The 18,360-nt window shown below is 32.2% G+C and overlaps 2 long non-coding RNA genes across 2 annotated transcripts; one reads left to right on the top strand and one right to left on the bottom strand.

The window, feature by feature from the left end:
- Window positions 1-7,370: 7,370 nt before the first annotated feature.
- On the top strand, window positions 7,371-8,439 carry LOC142230717 (uncharacterized). Its single transcript, XR_012720785.1, has 2 exons — window positions 7,371-7,771; window positions 7,831-8,439. It is a non-coding gene; the product is annotated as an uncharacterized LOC142230717 (long non-coding RNA).
- On the bottom strand, window positions 7,793-8,427 carry LOC142230716 (uncharacterized). Its single transcript, XR_012720784.1, has 2 exons — window positions 8,220-8,427; window positions 7,793-8,164 (listed from the first exon to the last, which is right to left on the bottom strand). It is a non-coding gene; the product is annotated as an uncharacterized LOC142230716 (long non-coding RNA).
- Window positions 8,440-18,360: the final 9,921 nt, after the last annotated feature.

Here is an 18,360-nt window from a genome sequence, read left to right as displayed (position 1 = left end):
ATATATATATATATATATATATATATATATATATATATATATATATATATATATATATATATATATATATATATATATATATATATATATATATATATTATATATATATATATATATATATAATATATATATATATATATATATATATATATATATATATATATATATATATATATATATATATCTATATATATATATATATATATATATATATATATATATATATATATATATATATATATATATATATATATATATATATAATATATATATATATATATATATATATATATATATATATATATATATATATATATATATATATATATATATATATATATATATATATATATATATATATATATATATATATATATATATATATATATATATATATATATATATATATATATATATATATATATATATATATATATATATATATATATATATATATATATATATATATATATATATATATATATATATATATATATATATATATATATATACTTATTATTTAATTATGAAATTTTTAATAATGTGCATGGACCCTTTCATAAAAATTAATGAAGCTTTACGTAATAACAGCTTGGCTGATAAGTCCCCGGTCTAACAAAGAAAAACACATTTTTTTGTCAAAATTCGTTTTTATTATTCAACATAGTTCCCTTCAAGAGCGATACAACGATTATAACGACCTTACAATTTTTTGATACCATTTTGGTAGTACTCCTTCGGTTTTGCCTCAAAATAGGCCTCAGTTTCGGCGATCACACCTTCCCTGCGAGCATCCCTTTGAGGTCTGAGAACAAGCAAAAAACCGCTGGCGGCCAGATTTGGAGAATACGGTGGGTAGGGAAGCAAGTCGAAGCCCAATTCATGAATTTTTGCCATCGTTCTCAATGACTTGTGGCACGGTGCGTTGTCTTGGTGGAACATCACATTTTTCTTCTTCATATGGGGCCGTTTTGCCGCGATTTCGACCTTCAAACGCTCCAATAACGCCATATAATATTCACTGTTGATGGTTTTTCCCTTCTCAAGATAATCGATAAAAATTATTCCATGCGCATCCCAAAAAACAGAGGCCATTACTTTGCCAGCGGACTTTTGAGCCTTTTCATACTTCGGAGACGGTTCACCGGTCGCTGTCCACTCAGCCAACTGTCGATTGGACTCAGGAGTGTAGTGATGGAGCCATGTTTCATCCATTGTCACATATCGACGGAAAAACTCGGGTGTATTACGAATTAACAGCTGCAAACACCGCTCAGAATCATCAACACGTTGTTTTTGGTCAAATGTGAGCTCGCGCGGCACCCATTTTGCACAGAGCTGCCGCATATCCAAATATTGATGAATGATATGACCAACACGTTCCTTTGATATCTTTAAGGCCTCTGCTATTTCGATCTACTTCATTTTACGGTCATTCAAAATCATTTTGTAGATTTTTTTGATGTTTTCGACCACGCTTGAATTTTGCATACTAATCTATTATTGTTGATTTCCCTGGCGCAGAATCCGGAAACTTATTATCAAGCCAAGTTTTTGCTTCCACCGTATTTTTCCCCTTCAGAAAACAGTATTTTATCAAAACACGAAATTCCTTTTTTAATTTTACACAATAACAAAAGTTGCTTCACAAAAGACGCTCTATCTCACAAACTAATTGACTTACATACATCAAATTTTGGCATGAATCATTTGAAGGTTGGTACAAAAAACAAACATAACATTTTTGAAGGCAACGCGTGTCTTTGCTGTGGGCAAAAAATGGATATTAATTGAAAAATTAAATTTTTGTTTTTTGAAAAATACTTAGTATCCGATTAAAGTATATAAAATTCTACATCACTATTGAAAATTCTAATGACATATGTTGTTTCCTTGTCAAGCTGCATTGTGTTAAGTAATTTTTGAGCTATTCGCGCAAAGTAGTGTTTTTTTTTAATTCGGTATATTTCAGAGCTTAATATATAGTTTTTCGCAAGTCAAAAGTAATACTTTCACTATGGAATCTTCAACCTCAGGTATTTTAGCGTTGTTCTACAAAACAGACAAAAAACATAGATACACATATTTTCCAAAAGATGTGTATCTATGCCACTCAGTGGTAATGTAGCATTAGAATAGTGAAAAAATTTTTTAAATCGGATAAGTAGTTTAATTAGTTTCCATTTTTGCGATTTTGCCCCTCTGTGCGTCGCCGTGATTCGAAGATTATTTATTGCTGGAAAAGGTTGACGAAATAAAACGATTTTATTAATTAACTGGAAGCGGTGATGATCATGTTGATAAGTAATATAAAATATTATAAAAATATTTTTTGTTCTCACTGGGCTTTAATGCGGTTGTTAATAAATGGGTTCATACATTTTTACCAATTATGCACACCCTCAAAAAATATCGCTTCTGTAACATATACCCCAAACACATTTTGCTTCAAGCATATATATTTTCAAGATTGGTCCATTAGGGCATACACTGGCAGAAAAAAATTTAATGACATTTTCTTTGTGTGGATATATTTTTAAGGCGCCAATTAGTTACTTCCACTATTTTACTTGCAGCTTACTCTCTAGGTCTCCCTTTCTAAACACATATATGTTTATAGGTTATTTCTAAATTAATACATGTTTGCATCTACACTGAAAAAAAAATATTTACGTGATATTAAAGATTACATAACCTAAATTTTAGGATGCGAAATTTACAAAAATTTCTTTAAAATAATAACATTTTAATCAAAATAAAGTTTATAATCTTAGCTTCAACTTTTTTTGAGTGTAAACATATTATATTAACAAACATTTTATGTCCCACACATAATATGTTCTAACATATTAACATATATTTCCCAAACATGTTATGCAAGTTTATGGACATTATATGCATGCACTTAAAAATATTGTGTTGAAAATTTGTAGTATAATATATTATGAAAATGTACATATTTTTCAATGCCCAAAAATATGTATACTTTATTTATAATATTAAAACTTTCATTAATATTATGTATGCATACGTAGTCAACGAAACCCTGTATTTTTAAATTTATGAATTTTATTCATACAATTTATGAATTCCGTGTTTGGAAAATTTTTGTGAACACTATTCATAAAATAAATGTATTATTTTTTTGTGTGTATAGAAATCACATTTTAAGTTCCAAACAAGTCCTAGATTGTGATAGCAACAAGTCGAAATATTTATTCCATCTGTGAAATACGACAGCAGCCGAAAGTATCAATGCTATATTATCAACACAACACGTGGCAACATTTGATATTTGAAACTCAACAGCCGCATACACAAACATGTAACCATAAATTACAATCGGGAGGAATAAACAAACAAAAATATAACAGAGGTGACACAAGGCAGCGGTAACAAAGGAAATAATGAACATACACACCTACAAATCAACTAAACTGGCATAACGCAAATGTTTGTGTGATTATGCTAAGAAAACACTCATCCTGTTATTGGAAAGAGAGACAGAGAGGGCACTCACAAGTCTAGTCATACTAGACTGAACTTGAATTGTACTTCAATGAAAATAAATTCGTTGTTTTATTAGAAAACGAAATGAGAGGCGTCAATGTTGAGATGCTCTAAATTAGTTTACCTAAGGATTTTTCTAGATATGAGAACAAATGGAGATGAAAAATAAGTAGTTGCAGGGAGGTCAATGTACTCCTTTAAAATGACAACAATAGCCACGTTTTTTGTAAGTATTGTAATGCTAAGTCGGGACAAAACTATTGAATATTGTCATCAGTAAGCAAATGAAACATTCAACCTCTAATTTGTAATATGCACAAATGCCCGCAAAACAGAGTGTAAATCATTTTTAGTAATGTAATTAAACTATTTGTAAATTATACAAATACCGATGTTATAAAAATAACTAAATACTTTTCGACATTTTCTTCTTGTTGAAGAAAAATTCTTATTTTGAAGATGGACATATTTTTGATACGATAACATTTATAAATTTTATGATATTCTTAATTACTTTGTGTGAAATTAGTAAAATTGTATGGTTTTAAGTGCATAAACAAAAATTATTAAAACTATAAGATTTTAACGAAAACATAATATGTAATTTCCATAATTCTCCTTTTTTGTGAGAACCTATGTATTTAGGTGGAGAGAATAGACAAATCGGGCTGCTTCTTAAGCCTACATCATTTTAAACATTCTCAGAATCGATATAACTAACATTCTAATTTTACTGTACCACAGTTACAAACAATAAAAATCTATCGTGACTCGTGAAAACTTCAATTTAACAAAATTCTCAGTAATTCTGATAATTTCTTCTGACGAAATTATTGAATCCAGAAGGGGAAAGAAAACAGGCCTAATAATGGTATATATATAAGCTACAGTACAAAGGCTGCTTCCTATTGTACTGATGCATATTGTGACTCATGTTTACAGTGAACAATGACAGGCTCCCTATCTTTATTCCCCCCTTAACCTACCCCATTATTTTCATGCAAATACGAGAGCGGTTCGGAAACTTCTTAGCCTATCACAAAAAGCGCGGTATAAACAGAAAGAAGTTAAGTGTTTTGGAAACTTCCATCTCTGTTATGAACACATGTTAAATTTTGTTTCGATCTGGCAACTCCTTCATATAAAAACAGGTGTTCAAAACAGACGCCTCCGCAATTTTTTTACAATGGAAAAATTAGAAATGCGTGCTGTCATTAAATATTTACATAAAAAAGGTTTATCGGGACAAGAAATTTATAATGATATGGTGTAACATGTAACATATTACACACAAAAAAATTTTTTTCTGATTCAATCACGAAATTAATTGATTCAATTAATTTTTAATTGAAATGTCTTCAATCACAGAAATGATAGTATCAATTAAAAAATTAATTGAAGGTCGATTAAAAAGTTAATTGATCCAATTAAAAAATTAATTGATACTATTATTTTTGTGATTGATTTTTGTTTCAATTAAAAAATTTTGTTGAATCAATTAAATTTTTAATTGAATATTTTTTAAAACTCAATTAAAATTTTAATTGGAAAAATTTTCGTAAATTTTTTTTGTGTGTAGGTGAAAGTGCTCCATCATATGCAACAGTAAAAAATTGGGTTGGTGAATTTAAACGTGGTCGTACAAGCATTGAAGATGAACCACGTAGTGGACGTCTAAAAATAACAACAAAAACAGAAATTGTAGCCAAAGTGCATGATATGGTATTAAGTGATCGATGAATAAAAGTGCGTGAAATTGCTAATATCATGGGCATCACAAATTATCGAGTCCATTCAATTTTTCATGAAGAACTACAGGTGAAAAAGCTTTCTGTAAGATGGGTGCCGCATTTGTTAACAGTCGATCAAAAACGCATAAGAATGAACATTTCTCAGGCTTGTTTGGATCGTTTTAATCGAAATAAAATGGATTTTAAGCGTCGTTTCATAACTGTTGATGAGACATGGATCCACCACTATACTCCAGAGATAAAAGAACAATCCAAACAATGGACTGAAGCTGGAGGAAGTGCCCGAAAGAAGGGAAAAACAATTCAATCGGCTGGTAAGGTTATGGCAACGGTTTTTTGGGACTTCAAAGGTATCTTATTGATTGACTATCTGCAAAAGGGAAAAACAATAAATTCAGAGTACTGTTGCAACCTTTCGAGAAAAACGTCCTGGCTTACAACACAAAAAAAATAATTTTTCATCAAGACAACGCACCAGCGCACAAGAGTGTTTTAACAATGTCTAAAATCAACGAATTAAAGTACGAGCTGCTTGACCACCCACCTTATTCCCCTGATTTATCACCCAGTGACTTTTACTTATTCCCAAATCTAAAAAAATCTTTGCTGGCAAGCGTTTTACCTCAAATGAAGATGCAATTACAGTTGTAAACCACTATTTTGAAGACATTGAGGAAAACTATTTTAATCAAGGGATAGAATTGCTAGAAAAGCGTTGGACTAAGTGTATTGAAGTTTCAGGAGATTATATTGAAAAATAAAAATATTTTTGAAAAACTAACTATTCTCTTTCATTGATAGACTAAGAAGTTTCCGAACCGCCCTCGTAACATATACTCTCCCGTATTACAAATAGGAGAGGTGAGCGTAAACAAACATATAAGTATTTCCAAAATGAAAATCCGAGACAGTTTTCCTTTGCAATGAGATTCGTTGAATAATGATTGTCATACAAGTTTATTGTCATCATCATACATACGAGATTAAATCAAAAAGTTTATCACATTTGAGTAAAAGAATTGTAATTGGACCTCCGTCAATTGTAATGCTGAAGGAAGGCCATCTTTTCCGTACAAATATCGAGTGATAACAGGAGCTATATCCCGTCCGATTTTATTCATAATCCAAAACATTTTTAATAATCACTTACAATCTCATTGCATGTGTGAAGGAATCTCTTCGTTAGTGAGCTAAACATAGATTCGGGCAACACTCATTGGTAAGATGTCACAATGATTTGGAACATTCCTCAAAAAACTCCCTACATAATAAATTTTTTTCCTTAGCATATTTCAAAAAAAAAAATAATAATAATAAAATTCAAAAAAATACTGCAAGAAAATCAAAAGAAATATTTTGAAATTGAATTCGCAAATATTGTTATAAACCATTTGGATTCCTGAATATTTTAATGACTAAGGGAACATTTGAAATCAGTGCAAATTCTTTCAATTGATTGTAAATGAGATCGTAAAGGGCGATTTCTAAAGAGCTATAGGAAAGTTTATAAAAAAACACAAAAGATTCAGAAAAATTCATGAAATCTTTGTTTTAATCTATAGTACGTTCCGTATAATTAAAGGTCCCGAACATGAAAAAAACACTCGCCTCTCAATGTGGCACCGTGTTGTTGAAACTACATGTGATACAAATCAAAACAAAGTTGGTAATCATCTCACGGCAGTTCTTAGCTTTCAGAGTTACGTTACGGTTCGCATCATCTTAGAAGATGTGCGGGCTGCCACAATACCTAACCTTACCTAGGTATAGTGGCAGCCCGATATTTTCGGACTATTCAGCTCATTGTGATACCACAGCGGTTAACAGCTCTCTCATCGCCAAGTGCTGCCCGATTCTATGTGTAGCTCAATAATCGAGTCCGAACGGCATTTCACATTGCAGTGAAAACACTTAGGGAAGCTTTGAAATACTCAAAAATGTCACCAGCATTGCTAAGAGGGGATAATCCAACGCTGGGAAAACTTTTTAGTGTTCGGTCGAAGCAGGAATTGAACCCACGACCATTTGAATGCAAGGCAGGCATACAAACTATTGCACTACGGTGATGCCACCAGTCCTTAAACCGCACCAAATTGTGACTTTTTCTGGGGGGTTACTCTGTATTGCGATACGAAAGCAAATGCGATGCGATAGTTAAATGCGTTAAGAGTACAATTCGGTACTCTGTATCACTTGCGCAAACGCTTTCGCAAAGTAAACTGAAAATATGGTAACGCTTTAGCAAAATAAAGCGAAAATATGACAACGCTGGCTGCACAATGTAAATAATAACGAAAATGATAAAAAGAAATGTCAAAAAATTGTAAATAAAAACATTTTAAACAATCTTCCGTTCGGTGCGTGTTCTTTTAAAACTTGCTAATCGTTTATAACAAAAAAGTAATAATTATGGATTCGATAGCGTTATGGTTTGAAGAAAATTAACATGAACGAATTACAAGAAGAATTTTGCGAGATCGGTCAAATATACTCTCCCTAAGTGACCACGGGTAAGAAAATGGAAACTCAAATTATGTGACAAACGTTTTCGAATATTTCATTTTTATAGATTTCGTCTTAATAAAGATGCGTTTATGTATGTATTAAACGCTATTAAAGACGACCTCGTCGTTCCAAATAAATCCACAGCCATTCCAACTCCAATAAAAGTGGCCGCTGCTTTGAAATTGCTTGGACAAGGTGGTTATCTACAAATCGGCCAAGACCATCTTTTAGGACTATCAGAGCAATCTATGTCGCGCTGCTTAAAAGAAGTTTGCGAGGTGATTGAACGAATACTTTGTCCCAAGCACATACAATTTGAGGTAAGTGCGGAAGAGACCATAAAGTCTACCAAAGTTTGGAACTGACGTTGCTGTGTCTGTAACTTTTTTGGTTTTTCCCTAAAACAATAAACAATTTAGATACAAATATAAAAATTTAATTGTGCTTACTTACATATTTGTTACTTTGCGATTGCTATTTTGTTTGCGCACGATTTTTGCGATCAACGAACGAGTTTGACATACGCTTTCGCATTATAGAGTGCGGTGATGCCAGATTTGCGAAAACTAGATGCGCAAGGTAGATACGAAAACGAATTACTGAGTACCAATTACTCGATTCGCGACAATTTTTCTTACGCATCGCAATACAGAGTAACCCCCCTGGATTCATTGGTAGCGTTTGCACTGCTTCTGTCTGTTCTTCTCACCTCTCGCGTTCTTTCTTTCGCGCAATTATCTTTCTGAACAAAGCACGCATTATGATAATAAAATTCAATAATTTGAAAGCGCTGTACGTTTGTAACACGATTATAGACCAAACTGAAGATATTTGACAGCGAAACAAATCACCCATCTCTTCTGTGTTCTTACATTGGTTACGCTAGAAATTTCGTTCGCCTCAATGATAGAGCTAATTCATAATATTGTGTGGGATCCTAAGTCCAAAAGCAATGACAAAGTCGTTTTTTTTTATTTGCAACCAAAATATTGCACTTTTTATTAGAAATTAAATCGACATTTTTTAGAATCTAAATGGCTTGAACACTGTGAAGAGCGGACACCTCTCAAAAGTGGACAGATTTCATGAGACATTTGCGATACAGTCCCTGTCGCCCAAATTTTGTCCACGTACACAGAAAAAAATTTCACGAACATTTTTCCAATTAAAATCTTAATTGAGTTTTAAAACATATTCAATTAAAAATTTAATTGAATCAACAAATTTTTTAATTGAAATAAAAATCAATCACACAAATTAATAGTATCAATTAATTTTTTAATGGTATCAATTAATTTTTTAATTGACTGTCAATTAATTTTTTAATTGATACTATCATTTCTGTGATTGAAGACATTTCAATTAAAAAATTAATTGGATCAATTAATTTCGTGATTGATTCAGAAAAAAAATTTTTGTGTGTATGTGTTATTTTTAATGTGATAATATAGCAAACGTCTCAAGAAAGTTGCCAATTTTTGAGAGATGTCCACTTTTCAGAGTGTCAAAGTTAGAGGTTTCACTGTACAAAATTTTGGCGGCCGTGAAAGTCCACTTCTGAGTGGATTCACTGTAATTGCTTTTAGTTAGGAACATGTGACTCACCGCAGAAAAAGCCAATGAGCCAAATTTCTCCGTTAAGGCCTGTTTTAATTCCCCACTATCTCGCTAACGTTTATTTTTTCTTTTATAATTCATTTTTAAACAAAGATTTTGGATTATTGCTTTAGATCAAACTCCACACAATTGGAAAATAAAAATTATAATTGCAGTCTATGTATAAGACATTTTGTTATTATTTAATACCCATCCTAAAAATCGTAAATCTAAAATCTTTGGTCATGTAGACTTTTATGCCGCCCTTCGTAATTGACATATTAAACAACCTTCGGTAAGTTATTGCAAAAACCGAATCCAGACAACACATCCACACCCACGCACGTATCTCCTTATATCCAAAAAATGCCGAAGGAGAAAAAATTATTCGGCTTTGTAATAAGAACAACAAAGATAACAAAAAAGAAATCAAAAAAAGGGTCATTGGCTATGTGCGAATAAAAATTGAAAATTTCGGAAATGGGAGAGATGAGTTTTGCTGGTGTTTGTTTTGTGTTGTTATTGCTTCCAAAGGTCTGTCTCTGACTGGCTGACTGGAAGCAGTTTACTCATTCAATGGATAGGTCGGGGTGGTGTCTGGCCGCATGACATGGCTGGCATATTTTGTGTGTATAGAGGTGATTGTACTCGGCTTCGATTTAGTAAAAGTGTAAAATTCTGAGATGAAAGCGTAATTGTTGTTCGTTTTCTTTTTTTTCATGTTTATAACATCAATAAGTGCAAATACCAACGCCACGAAATCCAGAAACCCCAGTTGGAGCAATTGTATCATAACACTCGAATGGCAGGAGTAGTAGTCGTAGTACTATGGCGGCAGTTCGCTGACTCTTATCCCCAATTCGGTTCACTAAACCCATTTCGGTGGAGATGTCGTAAAAAGGAAAAGTTTAGGACACGAATGTTCTCGTCTGTGCTATTTTCCATATTTTCGCTTTGTTTCTTTTTTTCCCTGCGAATCTGTTGTCATTGCTTTGGGTCCTCTTTTGGATTTCGTTTTCCATGGTGGTACTAGCAGGATTAGAGTATGAACCTTTATGTGTAGCACGAAAATATTAATGAGTGAATTCAACATTTCATAGAGAAAGTTTAACGACATCTAAAGAAAAAGCATCCAATGGTGCAACAGGTCAATAAACCTACATTTGTAGATCTATCCTAGAGGAAGGTAATAGTCAGATATACCAGAGTGTTTTGGAGTATAAGTGGAACTAAATTCTTAACATAAATCAAATATACAGCAGTAAGTTCTGCCGGGTTGAATCTTAAATACCCACCATCATGAATCAAATAACAAGTATCCTTAGCAAACTCTTCGTCGTAGCGGGTTTCTTAATAATATATAAAATTTCAGGGGGGGTTTAATGACAGATATTCTCCCAAGGAGATCAGTTCAACCAGTACGATTCCCGAAAATAAATATAAAGTTTCAACCTATGAAGACTAGATCAGATTCTGGATTTATAAGAAATATTTTAGTTTGAGTTTTAGAGGAATCATAAACACCTCTTGTAAGTGTGCAAGAAGAAATTGATGAAATAACGCCTTGATTTGAAATCTAAAATCTGTAGATTTTTACCGCCATTATTCAAATGATTACGAGAAGTAAAATCTGGCAATTTTATTTTCAATTTCAAGTAATTTTCATGATCAGTGCGCCTTCTATACTCTCCAGCCCACACGGACGACAAAGACTGTTTTTCATATGTTTGGGTGTAAAAATTATATGTTTGGAACTCAAATTTTTAAACACAATATTTTTAAGTGCAAGCATATAATGTTCATAAACTAGCATAAAATGTTTGGGACATATATGTTAATATGTTAGAACATATTATGTTTGGGACATAAAATGTTTGTAAATATAATATGCTTGGATGCAAACATATATTAATTTAGAAATAGACTATAAACATATATGTGTTTAGAAAGAGAGGCATAAAGTGTATGCTGGAAGTAAAATAATGAAAGTAACCAATTGGCGCCTTAAAAATATATATACACAAAGAAAATTCCATTAAAGATTGGAAAAATACTATGTGTGAATATAAACAAGTATAAATTTACAAATTTGTGAAAATTTATAATATGTGTGAATATAAACAAGTATAAATTTACAATTTCGCCAAAAATTGTAAATTTATACTTGTTTAAAGTGAGTATTCGGAGAGAAAATTTGAAAAAAGAGCATGAGTTTTGTTTATGTTTATCATTTTCGCATAACGGGCACAGTTTTTTTTTGTTTCGTCAAAACAAATCGGAACGTAGGACGAGTAAGTCAAAATATTCAAACAAAGGTAATTAAAGGGATCTTCATAAAAACTAACGAAAGGGCACTATACACTGAAAAAGCGTGTCCGGTTCCAAAGATTGTGTCTCTACTTTAACAATTTTGGTATTGATTCCGAGCCAATGAAGCGGATAAAGAGCTATCTAGCTATTTTGAAACTCAGTCAGGTGTAAAGCAAGGTTGTCTTCTATCGCCTTTACTGTTTTCCCTCTATATCAATGATCTAAGCGAGTCACTTGGTGAAGGACTGTATATAGAAGACATTAATATTAGGGTTTTACTGTATGCTGACGATATAGTTTTGCTAGCTGAAGAACCTAGTGTCCTTGTAACTATGATTAATAAATTAGAGGAATACTGCAATAAATGGAATTTAGTGGTTAACACAAGTAAATCCAAAATTATGATTTTTCGCAAAGGAGGCCGAGTATCCCAAAATAATACGTGGATCTATCAAGGGGAACGACTTGAAATAATACCAGACTACAAGTATTTAGGAGTAATACTAACACCACAGATGAAATTTTCGAAACATATCCAGGCTCGAAATAACCAAGCAAAAAGTGCTATAAAGTGCACATGGAATAATTTTTTGAGAAAGGACGATATTTCACTTGAACAAAAATGGAATTTGTACACGGCAGCATGTAGATCAGTACAGACATACGGGGCTCAGATTTGGGGATATGGAAATTTCGAGCAAGTTGACCAGCTTCAACGCTTCTTCCTTAAACTAGTTCTACGATTACCAGAATGTACACCAAATTACGCTTTATACATCGAAACGGGAATGGAAGAAAGTCATCTATACACTCTTCAGCTTCATCTGAGATACATCTTAAGGACTATTTATCAATATACTGCAGAAAGACTTCCTCATCAAATGACCCTAATAATAATTAGAAAAAATCTCTTTTGGGCCAAATACATTAATAACCTATTGAATGAATTGGGCATGCCATTATTAAGAGAATCCACGACATCGGAATCTTGGAATAGCACAGTTGATTTGTTGCTGGAAAACTTGTGCCGGGTTAACAGAGAAAAATCGATCCAGAGAGCTCAGCAAAGCACATCACGTTTTTACAGAAACTTAGACCCAGATAGAGGCAAACTATATTTCACCGGAGGTTATACCTTGAGAGAGATTACATTGATTTTCAAGGCACGTGTGGACTTAATATATCTAAATTCACATAATCGTAATGCAGTTGATCAATGTTCGCTTTGCAACCTTTCGGAGAGAGAGACACTTTACCATTTCTTAGCTGTTTGTCCAATTTTTAGAGGCCATAGGACTCAATTCTTTTGTAAAACATACTTGTCCGAGCAAGAAGTTGTACAAATCCTAGATGGAAGAGGGGATCTTGACTGGAGAAACTTGGTCAAATATATTGCAACCTCAATTATATACAGGAAGCTGATAATGTCAGAGTATTCCTAATTTACTTTGATATTCATATATGTGCAACCTTTAAAGTTATACACAAAATTTTAAAATTAAATTCCGGCCGACGACAATATGTCATAGCCGTAAATCTTTGTTTCGCTTTATTTATTTTTTGTAAGAAAAACAAAACAAATAACTAAAATTTAAAATCACAAATTTTATACCATGTATATATATAATGAAAATTATGAAATAAAGATGCTACTACTACTACTACTACTACTACTACTGAAGCGGATAATTCAAGTAAGGATACTTTTAAGACACAATTCTCTTTTAAATGTGGGTTTTGTGTATTTGACTCTATGAAGCAAATTTTAATTTTTCACTTTTTCACCTTTTTTCATATGCGTTAAAAACAAGACTTCCAATTATATGAATTTATGCTATGTTTCAAGTAAAAAACGTCTTTAAAACAAAGTGTTGAAAAACATGTCCTATTTTTTAACGATTTTTGCTTTGTAGTCAAGATGCAAAAATGCAACAAATTAAAGTCAAGTTGACGTTAGTCCAAATATTTTTTCTTTCATGTTATGATAACCATTTTCAAGTCAAATCACTTAATTATAAGGACAACACGATTTCATTGAAAAGTTTAGACTTTTGAACATGGAAAAAAAAACTTTATATTAGAGAAATGCGTTTTCTAAGTCAAGAAAAATTTGTATTCTTATTTTAAGCACATGAACCCTTTGGCCTCACGACAATATTTTTTTCAGTGTACTCTTTTTAGAATTGTGACAGTAAAATGAAAACAGGGGGAACAGTGAAAAATTAAACAGTAAGATCTATAAAAACAAAGATTAGTTCCTCTTTATTAATGAGTAGTCCAAGAGGAGTTGACGGATTCTTTCGAAAATAAAAGCGGGCATTGAGTTCGAGTATTGCCGCTAAAATTATTTCTCATTTTTGCTTCAAAACTCGAATCGTAAAACCCGAATAGCATTATAACTTTTTCGGTAAATTGTATTATTCGGTAAATTGTAATTGAATGATCCAAAGCAACAATTGAATAAGTTTCTTTTCTTTAAAATGAATTATTAAAGAAAAGTAAAAGGGTAAAAATGGCCATTTTAACGCGATAATGCCAACTTTATACCGGCCTTAAGAATTAAATTAAGTACAAAATTATTTTTTAATACAAATTCATATTTATTTGTATTTCTAAATTAATGGTGCTACATGCCAGCAAACAATTGTTCACACCAAAATAAATGTATGTGCTGGTTGTAAAATTACTGTTTAGAATTTAAATATAATGTGCTTTTGAATGGTTATCGTTAACCTTAGGATTCGATGGAAATATATTTATATATATACTCGACTTCACGTTCTTCTTTTGTAAGAGTTCTTGAATTTCTTCGAAAATTTCAAACTTGTATTCTTTTATATCAAGCACTGTTCTTTTTTGACTTTAAGTCTTTTATAAGACACACTTTACAGTTTCGTAGTAAAAATTTAATATAGCAGTATGTAATGTTGAACACCTTTTCGGGATATTCCGAACGTATCTGGAATATATGTAAAAAAATTAAAAAAAAAAAAAAATAAAAATTGGTGTCGGCCGAAGCAGGGATCGAACCCAGGACCCTTGGCATGCAAGGCGGACGTACCAACCACTGCTCTACGTCGCCAACAAATGTATGTTTAACAATGTTATGTTTGCATCGCAAACTATGCTATATAAATATAACTTATAACGATAATTATCTCTTGATGACCATAACAGCTACGTAGCCCAGTGGATAGTGTGCTGGCTTACAAACTGTGTGGTCCGCTGTTCGAATCCCCGTTCGGCAAAAGGTAAAATTTAAAAAAATTATAAAATTGAATAATTTCTTCTTCAATGTTTGTATTACAGAAAAAGGTGCTAAGAACTAAAAAAAAACTCGTGGAAGTGAGAAAAATGTGAGGGAATATACAATTAGGCAGAAACAAATTTTTGAGCACAATCTTCTTTGGGAGAAAATTCTTCTAAGCGTATAACATATTATATGTTCACATAATAATTTTTTGGAAGACAGCATTATTGAATTTGGATGCAAAAATACATAATGTTTGGAACTTAGACTACCCAAACATATTATATTGTTTAGACCAATATGCTTTCAAACATATTATATATTGGATGGAATCAAATATATAAATGTTTAGGCAATACCCAAAAATGTATATGCTTGAAGCAAAATGTGGTTGAGAGTATATGTTACAGAAGCGATTTTTTTTGAGGGTGCAGCGAACGAATATCAGAATTTGCCTATAACATTTTTAACATGAGGTTTGAAAATCTTTTGAATTTTAAATCTATGATATTTTTACATAAAATCATCTATAGCCGAGAACCCTATTATCTCTTCGAGAGACTTCAGTTTGCCCAATCAAATCGTGGTAATCGTATAATCCGGTTCCGATATAAAAGCTTAATATCTGAACGGCAGTTTTACATATCCACCATTTGTCTTTAGAACAACCTCTCTAATAATATACAAATGATTGGCAACAAGTCTAAATTCAAAAAATATCTCAAATATTATCATAAATACCCCAATGTATTGCAATTTATAAAACATATTAGCATATCACTTACATCAATTTATTTTTTTTTTTGACTTTTTTTTTAACTAACACGAAAAACCTTTTCGTGTTAGAAGAAATTTAAATAAAAATAAATAAGAGGTGTAACCGGTCTATATGGAGGCCTTACAAAATGGGCCGATAAAAACTAAATCCAATTCCAATTTTTGTGGGTCTAAATCGGGTTATAGGTCTATATGGGGGCTATGCAAAGAACATGGACCGATGCACACCATATTCAGCACACCTAATTGCGGTTTGGAAAAATTTCCACATATTGAAGTTTTTCTTTGGAAATGAAAAGTCTTCAAATAAACGTTAGACGTTGTTCTGGCAAACTCCGTCGGTGCTGCAATGTGTTATGGCAACTGAGCGGCAACACGTATGAAGCGGACAACCCGATCGAGTCACGGTAGTGAAAACAAGTTTAAATATATAAATATACTAATTTGTAATGTAAATTTATTTAGTACAGCAAACAAAAAATTTCTAAAAAACATTTTTGCACATTATTTCAGTATAACAATAAAAAAATTTCAAATACAGGATTCGAACTTGGGTTCTCATGCCATTGAAAGTTAAATCGTATATACCTGATTTAAAATTCTTAACCATTACGTTTCCAGATCATGAACGCTGGTTGTTGGTTTGCCAACGCATAGTATCATTTTTATACCCTTCAGCACTACTGTGGTACAGGGTATAATAAGTTTGTGCATTTGTATGTAACGCCAAGAAGGAAAAGTCTGAGACCCATCGTTTAGTATACCGATCGTCTTAGAATTAAATTCTGAGTCGATTTAGCGATGTCCGTCCGTCTGTCTGTCTGTCTGTCTGTTGATGTATTTTTGTGTGCAAAGTACAGCTCGCAGTTTTAGTCCGATTGTCCTAAAATTTGGTATGGGGTCCTGTTTCGGCACAAAGACGATCCCTATTGATTTTGGAAAAAATCGGTTCTGATTTAGATATAGCTGCCATATATATTTTTCACCGATCTGGTCATAATTGGCGTGTATATCAACCGATCTTCCTCAAATTCTGTACATCCCAATATTTTATGAGTCTCGAAAAACTTGCAAAATATCATCCAAATCGGTTCAGATTTAGATATAGCTCCCATATATAGCTTTCTCCCGATTTACACTCCTTTGTCCACAGAGGCCAATTTTTTGCTCCGATTTAGTTGAAATTTTGCACAGGGAGTAGAATTAGCATTATAGCTATGCGTGTCAAATTTGGTGGAAATCGGTTCAGATTTAGATATAGCTCCCATATATAGCTTTCGCCCGATTTACACTCATATGACCACAGAGGCCAATCTTTACTCCGATTTAATTGAAATTTTGCACAGGGAGTAGAATGAGCATTGTAGCTATGCGTGCCAAATTTGGTTGAAATCGGTTCAGATTTAGATATAGCTCCCATATATAGCTTTCGCCCGATTTACACTCATATGACCACAGAGGCTAATTTTTTGCTTTCGTCAAAAATGGTCAAAATACCAACATTTTCCTTGTAAAATCGCCACTGCTTAGTCGAATAGTTGAAAAAATGACCCTAATTTTCTTAAACTTCTAATACATATATATCGAGCGATAAATCATAAATAAACTTTTGAGAAGTTTCCTTAAGATTGCTTCAGATTTAAATGTTTCCCATATTTTTTTACTAACATTGTGTTCCACCCTAGTCCATTAGCCGACTTAAATTTTGAGTCTATAGATTTTGTAAAAGTCTATCAAATTCTGTCCAAATCGAGTGATATTTAAATGTATGTATTTGGGACAAACCTTTATATATAGCACTCAACACATTTGACAGATGTGATATGGTATCGAAAATTTAGATCTATAAAGTGGTGCAGGGTATAATATAGTCGGCCCCGCCCGACTTTAGACTTTCCTTACTTGTTTCGTTATCACTCTGTTACCGATTGTTATCCGTTTTACATCACATATGTGTTGATTCACTTTCATGAACGGATTGTTTTGAAACGTGCCCGCCGTTCATGATTATTTCTATGGGTGTATATGACAAAAAATTATTTCTTTGGAAGAAAAATATTTTAAAAATACTAAAATTTCAAAATGAGATGATTTATATTTGGTAAAATTTTGATGGTCCTTTTAAACCGTAATCCTATCCCCTCACAGACAAATCCATGTTAAAGTAATCGGTCCGTTTTGACCAGAACTGGGATATATCCACACCCAGAAAAATAGGCGTAGCCAAAAGAGCAATGAAAATGTTGCAAAATATTATGCGAAGTAAAATTCAGAAAATTTTACTGCTAAAACTGTGTAAAACAATAGACTTTTATATATCACTTCAAAACAACCTCTTGTGAAGAGAAAATTAAGTCCATCTCTAGAAGAAAATTTTTGGATGTTCTCTCAGAGTAATGACTTAGAAAGAACTTCCAAATATTTTTGCTGGGTGGTGCTGTACCCCACGTGGAGTTGATCAAGTTACAGTACGAGGGCAGTTCGGAAACTTCTTAGCCTAGCACAAAAAGCGCGGTATAAACAGAAAAAAGTTAAGTGTTTTGGAAACTTCCATCTCTGTTATGAATACATGATAAATTTTGTTTCGATCTGGCAACTCCTTCATATAGAAACAGATGTTCAAAACAGACGCATCCCCATTTTTTTACAATGGAAAAATTA

Source organism: Haematobia irritans, chromosome 3 (assembly GCF_050003625.1).
Source record: "Haematobia irritans isolate KBUSLIRL chromosome 3, ASM5000362v1, whole genome shotgun sequence".
Lineage (NCBI taxonomy): Eukaryota > Metazoa > Arthropoda > Insecta > Diptera > Muscidae > Haematobia > Haematobia irritans.
Note: the sequence above shows the minus strand (reverse complement) of the source record. Positions and strands in the feature narration are given on the sequence as shown.